The 8103-nt window shown below is 24.9% G+C and overlaps 1 long non-coding RNA gene across 1 annotated transcript; it reads right to left on the bottom strand.

Moving 5' to 3' along the window:
• Nucleotides 1-5331: 5331 nt before the first annotated feature.
• On the bottom strand, nt 5332-6379 carry LOC119369275 (uncharacterized). Its single transcript, XR_005176951.2, has 2 exons — nt 6042-6379; nt 5332-5608 (listed from the first exon to the last, which is right to left on the bottom strand). It is a non-coding gene; the product is annotated as an uncharacterized LOC119369275 (long non-coding RNA).
• Between the last annotated feature and the right edge of the window lie 1724 nt (nt 6380-8103).

Below are 8103 nucleotides of genomic sequence, written 5' to 3'. Positions count from 1 at the left end.
TTTTGTTCTATTGTTCATACATCTATCCCTTAATGCGAAACCTTATCATATTTTGAAGCATTTTTCCACAAATTGCAATTAGAATAGTTGAAAAATTTTGAGATTTCTTGTTGAAGCTATCCTAGTAAAAGCTATGGATGGAGAGTAATCACCATTTTGTATCTCAATAACTCAATCCTAATAAAAATCTTATAGAAACCGATCAATAAATAGAGTGTGTCAGAGTAATTGTGATAGATAAGTAGAAGAATAAATAAAAAAATAATGAAATAAATTGATTTAAGAGGATGAATATCTTTATAGTCCATATAAAATTAAAAATAACGGAAAAAATATAAAAGAGCAATACAAAAATGATACCTGATCAGATTTAAACTTCGTGTTTTTTTTTTTTTTTTGTGTTTTTTCTTATCGTTCTTCATTTAATAATGATATCAATGAAAATTCAAATAAAAAAAATAAATTAACCAATAGAAATAGAAAGAGTGAATTATAAACGAAGATACGGAAGAGAATGAAAAGAATTATATAGTAAAAAAAAAAGAGAAAATGTTACCTTTGATGAAGAAAAAATCATTATGTAGTTCATAATTTGAAAAATAAAAATAGCAAAATTTAATATGAATATAAAGAAATATAAATATATCAAGATAAAAAGATAAACAAAGAAACTAAAAAATAAAAAACAGTCATTGAATCAAACTGATTGGTTTGATGTTCAAAAGATAAAGAACAGTAGAGTTATATAAATAGTTAGCTACTACTTATAAATTTGTAAAAAATAGAAAATATTTTTAGATTTTTAGATGAAATTTTTAAAAGACACAATTTCAATTAGTTAAAGAGACAGATTTCAAATTTGATTTTTTTAAAAATAAATTATTAGTGATAATAATGTAACTTATATTATTTTTAATTGACAAATAATTATATTTTTTTTTGTTAAAAATAAATTAAAAGTCTAGAAAATTTGTAAGAAAAGAAAAAGAGGAATTTTAAAACCAGAAGATGTCAAGTCAACATTTACAAAAAATTTTATGCTTTAAGATTATATATATATATATATATATATATATATATATATATATATATATATATATTGTTTTGTGATAGATAATGTTTAGATTTATGCATTTAAAATTTAATATATTATTTTGTTGTAGACCACGTATAAAGATGATTTTATAATTATTTAATAATTTCGCCCAATCAAATTATAATAAAATAAAATAAAATTTAAAAGACAAGTATGAAAATTTGTGAAAAATGATAAATAGGAATGCTGAATGCAGAGACCGTCACATATGTTTGTTTTGCTGCAAGATTAGATAAATAGATAGATATGAAATGTTATATTTTCATATTTGACATATGTAAATATTTATTATATATCTCTAAAATTAAAATTTTATAAAATAAAATTCAATTGGACTAATTTTATTGTTGGTAAGAGTACTAGATGGTACTCTCCCTGATTCTGACTTCACCGACTCAAATGTACAGAGGGTACAGGGCCTCCAATGGAATCAGAGCGGCCTAAAAATGGAGGCGGCCACATTATTACAAATGAAATGTTCAAAATTGCTTTTAATTTTCATCTCTACTGCATTTGTTAGCAAATTAAATTTGGTAAAACATATTTGAGTTTCTAAATTATATCCTAATTAATAATTTATTTTTTTATAAAATTATTATTATTAATTTATTATGATATGATGTTCCTCACTTTTTTTTTTTCAAATTCTTTATTGAGTACTAAGTTTCTTTTGGAGGAAAACTACTCACAGTTTAAATGTTAATAATACAAATTCAAGCATGATTGCTTTATCATCATAATTTAGGAGTATTTATTTTTATTGCTTCATAAAATTGTACTAAGTTCATAAAAATGCATAATAGGTTGTATTATTTAGATGTAAAAATTGAGACATAGTTATAAAATTAAATATTTGAAAATTTAAACGAGCTTAGCACAAATTTATTTTATCTAAAATATTTTAAATTATTTTTATTATATATTTAGCTTGAAGTTATAGATAAAAATATTTTTCAAAATAAAGTGCAATGTACAACAAGTAGAGCAACCACATAACACGCAGGCCTTCACCTAATTTTTTTTATAATTATTATTCTTTTAGGAAGCCATATAGAAAGTTTGATGATTTGATATAAAATTCATGGAGCATAGGTGAGGTTGGAAAATCCTCCATTCAAATAAAAATAAGTGTTTTTTTTAACTTTAATTAGTCTTTTGTACGACATGCGTTGCACGTTGACTATGCTTATTATATATTTATTTTTTTATCTATATAATATTAAAGCATAAGTTTGTTTAGATTAAAATAAATACAGTGATTAATTTGTATTCCACTTTATCATACAAATTACTTGCAATGCTACTTCTTATGTACTTAATTCTATTTTTATATAATAAAATGGTCTTAGAATGAAGTTTAACCTCATACCTAGACCTAATTCTTTAGTTCCTAAATCAAGCCATCATTCAATTTTCAATCCCTCGCTTTTAACCCCAAATTAATATTTATATACAACTATAAGGAAAAATAATAATAACAACTTATTTTTTACTGCTAGGTAAAAGAAAAAAAAAATGAATAGATGATTTGAATTGATAATGAAAATCACTTTGGCTAAAGTCGCAGTATTACTTATCCAGTGTATTAGGAAAAGAAATATATGCACATAGACAAAATTTCTTGAAATCCCAAAAAGTGACCCGAGCAGAAATATATAGTTCTAGTTTTTTTTTCTAGTTTCCTAAACATTATTTTCTTTTAAGTCAAATGGATTTAGGATAGAAGACAAAAATATCAAAAAAATTAAAAATGCTTAATTATCAATAGGTCATCTATTTATTGCAAGGGAGATATAAATCTCTTACTAGATTAAAATAATAGTAGTTATAAATTGTTTAGTGACGAAAAAAGAAAATAAAAAATTATTATCTATATATGTATATAATCTTGAAGCATAAAATTTTTTCTAAATGCTGACTTGGCATCCACTGGTTTCAGAATTCCTCTTTTTCTTTTTTTTTTTTTTACAAATTTTCTAGATTTTTAATTCATTTTTAACAAAAAAAACTATAATTATTTGTCAATTAAAAATAATAAAAGTTATATTATTATCACTAATAATTTATTTGAAAAAAAATCAAATTCTAAATCTATGTAACAATCTCTTTGACTAATCTCATCTAAAAATCTAAAAATATTTTTATTTTTTACAAATTTATAAGTTGTAGCAAACTATTTATATAACTCTACTATTCTCTATCTTTCAAACCTCAAACCAATCAATTTGATTCAATGATTGTTTTTTATTTTATTTTTTAGTTTCTTTGTTTATCTCTTTATCTTGATATATTTATATTTCTTTATATTCATATTAAATTTTGCTATTTTTGTTTTTAAGATTATGAACTACATAACAATTTTTTCTTCATAAAAGGTAACATTTTCTCTTTCATACAGTTTCTCTTTTTTTTTTTTTTACTGTATTATTCTTTTCCTTCTCTTCCATTTCTTCATTTATATTCATTCTTTCTATTTTTATTGGTTCATTTATTTTTTTTTTATTTGATTTTTCATTTATATCATTGCTAAATGAAGAATGGTTGGAAAAAAACCAAAAAAACATGAAGCTTAGATATGATCAGGTATCATTTTTGTATTGCTCTTTTATAATTTTTTTTCGTATTTTATTGTTCATTTTTTTTTAATTTTATATAGACTATAAAGATATTCATTCTCTTAAATCAATTTTTCATTATTTTTAATTATTTTTTATTTCTTCTTCTACTGATCTATCACAATTACTCTAACACATTCTGTTTATTGAATGGTTTCTACAATATTTTTATTAGGATCGGGTTATTGGGATACAAAATGGTGGTTATTCTCCATCCATAGCTTTTACTATGACAGCCTCAACAAGAAATCTCAGATTTTTTTAACTATTCCAATTGCAATTTGAGGAAAAATGCTTCAAAATATGGCAAGGTTATGCACTAAGGGATTGATGTATGAACAATAAATAAAAATTAATTGTAAGTTTATATTTAGTTTAACTAATTTTTTATCCTCCTTGATTTAGTGAATAGTGAATTTTGTTTATGTATTATTTGTATTTATCCGTAATTTTATCTTTCAGGATTTTGTATTCTTTATTTACACTTTTAATATTTTTAATTTAACATAGAATTATCCACATTAAATTATTTAAATTTTTTTTTCTTATCTATCTATTATTTTGTTGTATATTATCCACATTGAATTATTTGAACTATAGAACTTTATATTTTATATAGAATTATCTAGGATAAAAAATAGTATTTGAATTATAAACTCCAACAAAACTTTGCTAGACTAATTGAAATTTATAATTATTTTAAATAAATTAACGGCATTATAATTTCTATATAATACGAAAATTTAATAAAGCAACCCGCGTGGAAGATGAATCTTATAATATATACTAAATATGATTCATATACTAAAAATAAATTGTTTATAAATTATAAACTGACAAAGTAACATGCGCAAAGCTCTTCATCTAGTTGAGTTTTAAATTTAAAAGATCATAAATCTATCCGATCTTTCTTTTTCTCTCTATATATTGCTCAACTCTCTCTTTCAAGTATCTTTGTTTGTGGTCTCCTATCATACCTCTTGCTATGCTATTGTCATTCAATCATCATCCTTTGGTAATTATCTTCTCTCTATTTCTCTTTACGTAATTTATCTAATTATTTTTTACTAATAATATTAGTCTTTTCTCTGTCAATAACAGCATCATCCACGTTTTTTTATCCATATTTTGCTAGAGTTATGTGCATTCTCTTTTAGTGGAATACCGTTTGTGCTTTACTCTTTCTTTTATGTGACCATAAATTATATTGCATTTTTATTTTTTTTACGATCTGTCTCAAATTTAATAAGTAAAGATGAATGATTTAATAACCCAATCCTTTACAAGCTATATTGACCTAAAGAGGGAAGCAATAAAAGGTCTCGAAGTTGGACCTGACTCATTGATAATGCGTCAAACAGACAAATTACTGTGTATCCGAATGTTGGTTTATTCCTTGAAGAAACTGAGATTATCAAGAAAAAAATGGGATTAATTGGAAACATCTAGAAATTTCGAAAATGCAACAACTATCAAATCTTCACAAAAAGAATCTCAAATTATAGAATGAGTATTTGCAATCACCAATATAATTTGCTATTTAACAATAATAACTATTACTCCAACTCGCGCAATTTTATAGAATTTATTGGAATTCAAATTCAAATCACCACAAAGATATCAAAAAATTCAAATTTTATAGTTCAAAATTCAAAACTGCAGAATAGTTCCAAATATTTGAGTTGTAAATGCCAAAATGGACATTTCAGTTACAAATGCAATGGATAAGTGGCCGCAATGCAACTAGTTGTAATGGTTACATTCTTCTTATTTCACAAGAATCACAACTGCCACTATAAAAGTACTAACTTTTCAGTTCAAAAAACAATTGCATGAGATCCAAGCAACTTTTGTTGCATGCCTTGACAGACTTTCAGGGATGGTTTCTTTTCATATACTGCAAAAAAAACATGATGCAAGCAAAATAAGTACTGCATTTATAAATTTGACACATTAGGACATAATGTGTTGTTCAAAATAGGGATATTGTTTTCAATTTAAGTAACTCATGGTCATCCTCTGGGAAATACAGATAAAGATTTCATGGAGATAGAACCATCAAAAAAAATTCTAGTGCACATATATACCCAGCTTGCCAATGGCAATTAAAGATAATCAAAGGCATATATAGCTATATATAAATTCACATGAGACTTACAAACAGGTTACCATACCAAGTTGTCCGTTGATAAATTTTTATAAGCTCACTACAAAACTTACAAAGTCAAGAATAAGAATATCACATCATAAAAGGACAAATTTTCAAATCAATCACATTTGAACACTAAAAATAACAGTTACAAATAGATTATACCAAAAGTGGATTATACCTTATCAGAGAGCAAAAGCCTTCATTGGAAACTTAAAAATTTTGCATCAAACACATACATACTGGCTTCTTGTAGAGAAGAAGAAAATTTTTAAAAAATCAAATTTTGATTTCTGGCAAGGGTGAAATACGGGCAGCCAGCAGGTGTGGTCTCTGTCTCTCTTTGGTGATGAAGCAGGTTTGGTCTCCGTCTCTCTTTGGTGATGAAGGAATGAATTTATACGCACCATACCAAAACCTTTAGGCTTTTTAGGGTAATGTTCTTTTAGTGAAATACGTGAATGAAAGTCTACTTTGTTATTCATGAGATATATTATATAATATGATATGATAAGTGATAAATCATAATAGATATGGTAGGGAGATTGATTTTTGAATAAGAATAATTTATAGACGGTGAGAGAGAAAATACTGGATACAGATATATATAAGAGAGAAATTAAAAAAAAAAAATGCAAACTATACTTAAAAATAAAATCTATAATAAAAATTTAATAAAAATGAAACAAATAAATTAAAAATATAGAAAATCAGTAAAAAAAGAAAAAAAGGAAATGCTGATAGAATAGGATGCCAACTCAGCCTTTCATAAATATTTTTTTTTCAGGATTATATATATATATATATATATATATATATATATATATATATATATATATATAGATAGATAGTTTTTATCAAAAAAAAATTAAATAATTATCAAAGAAGCAGTATATGCATCTTTGCTGGTGTGGATAATTCATGTCATTACCATATTGAAGTTATAATCTGCAAATCAAAATTCTAACTTTCAATAAATAAACAAAAACCCAAGAAACTTCTATAGCAATAATGTTAAGCCCGCAAAAAAAAAAAAAAAAAAAAAAAAAATTGCAAAGCAAGCAAATTCATCTGCTTTATATATATATATATATATATAAAGAAGATGGATACAGAAGTAGAACCGACTTAATGAGAATGAGGGCAGATCTCGTCACGCATTGGAAGATTTAAATAATGATCCTTTTTTATTTTGTATAAATTATTAGTATCCGGACTCTATTTCTAAAGACTATCTAATCCGACTCAGGGCTTAGTCATAATCAAAGCTCTTTACCCATTTCTGCAGGTAAATTTAGTGGAGATTAAATTCAAAAACTCTTCACATACCCAACCTGTGTTGACTCGGGGCTTAGTTATAGTCAAAGCTCTTTATCCCTTCCTACAGATTAGTTTAGTGGGAATTAAACTCAAAAACTCTTCACATGCCCAGACTGTGTGTTGCCAACTGAGCTACAACATGTAGGTTTAAATAATGATCCTTTATTTTTTATTATCTTTACTTGCAAGTCAAACAAAATAAGCTATTCAATATATATATATATATATAGGTGGAAAAACCAATATGAATGGAAAATATATAAATGGAAGAAAAAAAAAACACAAATACGAACAAAAGATAAAAGATTTTATTAATGGATTTTTTTTAAAAAAAAAAGATAATCTCATATTATTAGATTTGAGAGAGAATAAAAGATAAAGGAGAGGATTATTTGATTTGAGAGGGAATAAACGATAAATGAGATGATTATCTGATTTGAGAGAGAATAAATGATAAATGAGCAATAGAATTCAAAAGAGGGGTAAGACTACTGTATAGGAATAAGAAATTCTGTATCAATACATAAATTATTTTGTACCTTCAGATTTCAATTCTTTAATAAGGAACATTAGATTACAATATGAGCAGTAACTTGTCACCTGCCAAACATGTTAATAAAAAAAATATTATTGTGGATCTTTTTTTCTCTTCATCAACTCTTCAAAACTCTATTCACATCAAAACTCTGTTCACACAAAAACTCTATTCACACAAAACTCTATCATGGGGTTATTGTTTAGAATGTAATAGCACAAGCACAAGCAGCAATACGGTTTTAATCAAGTATGAATTTAAATAAGAAATTCCAACACAAAACTAGAAGTCCACATAAAAAAATTTTATGATAGGCCCCCTAGTCGCCATGAACTAGGAAAAAAATTCTTAGCAAAACCAAAAATCATATTTCAAAATCAAAATTCGT

Source organism: Jatropha curcas, chromosome 3, assembly GCF_041381405.1.
Source record: "Jatropha curcas cultivar XTBG-Jc1 chromosome 3, XTBG_Jcur_1.0, whole genome shotgun sequence".
NCBI lineage: Eukaryota > Viridiplantae > Streptophyta > Magnoliopsida > Malpighiales > Euphorbiaceae > Jatropha > Jatropha curcas.
This window is presented reverse-complemented; position numbering and strand designations above follow the sequence as displayed.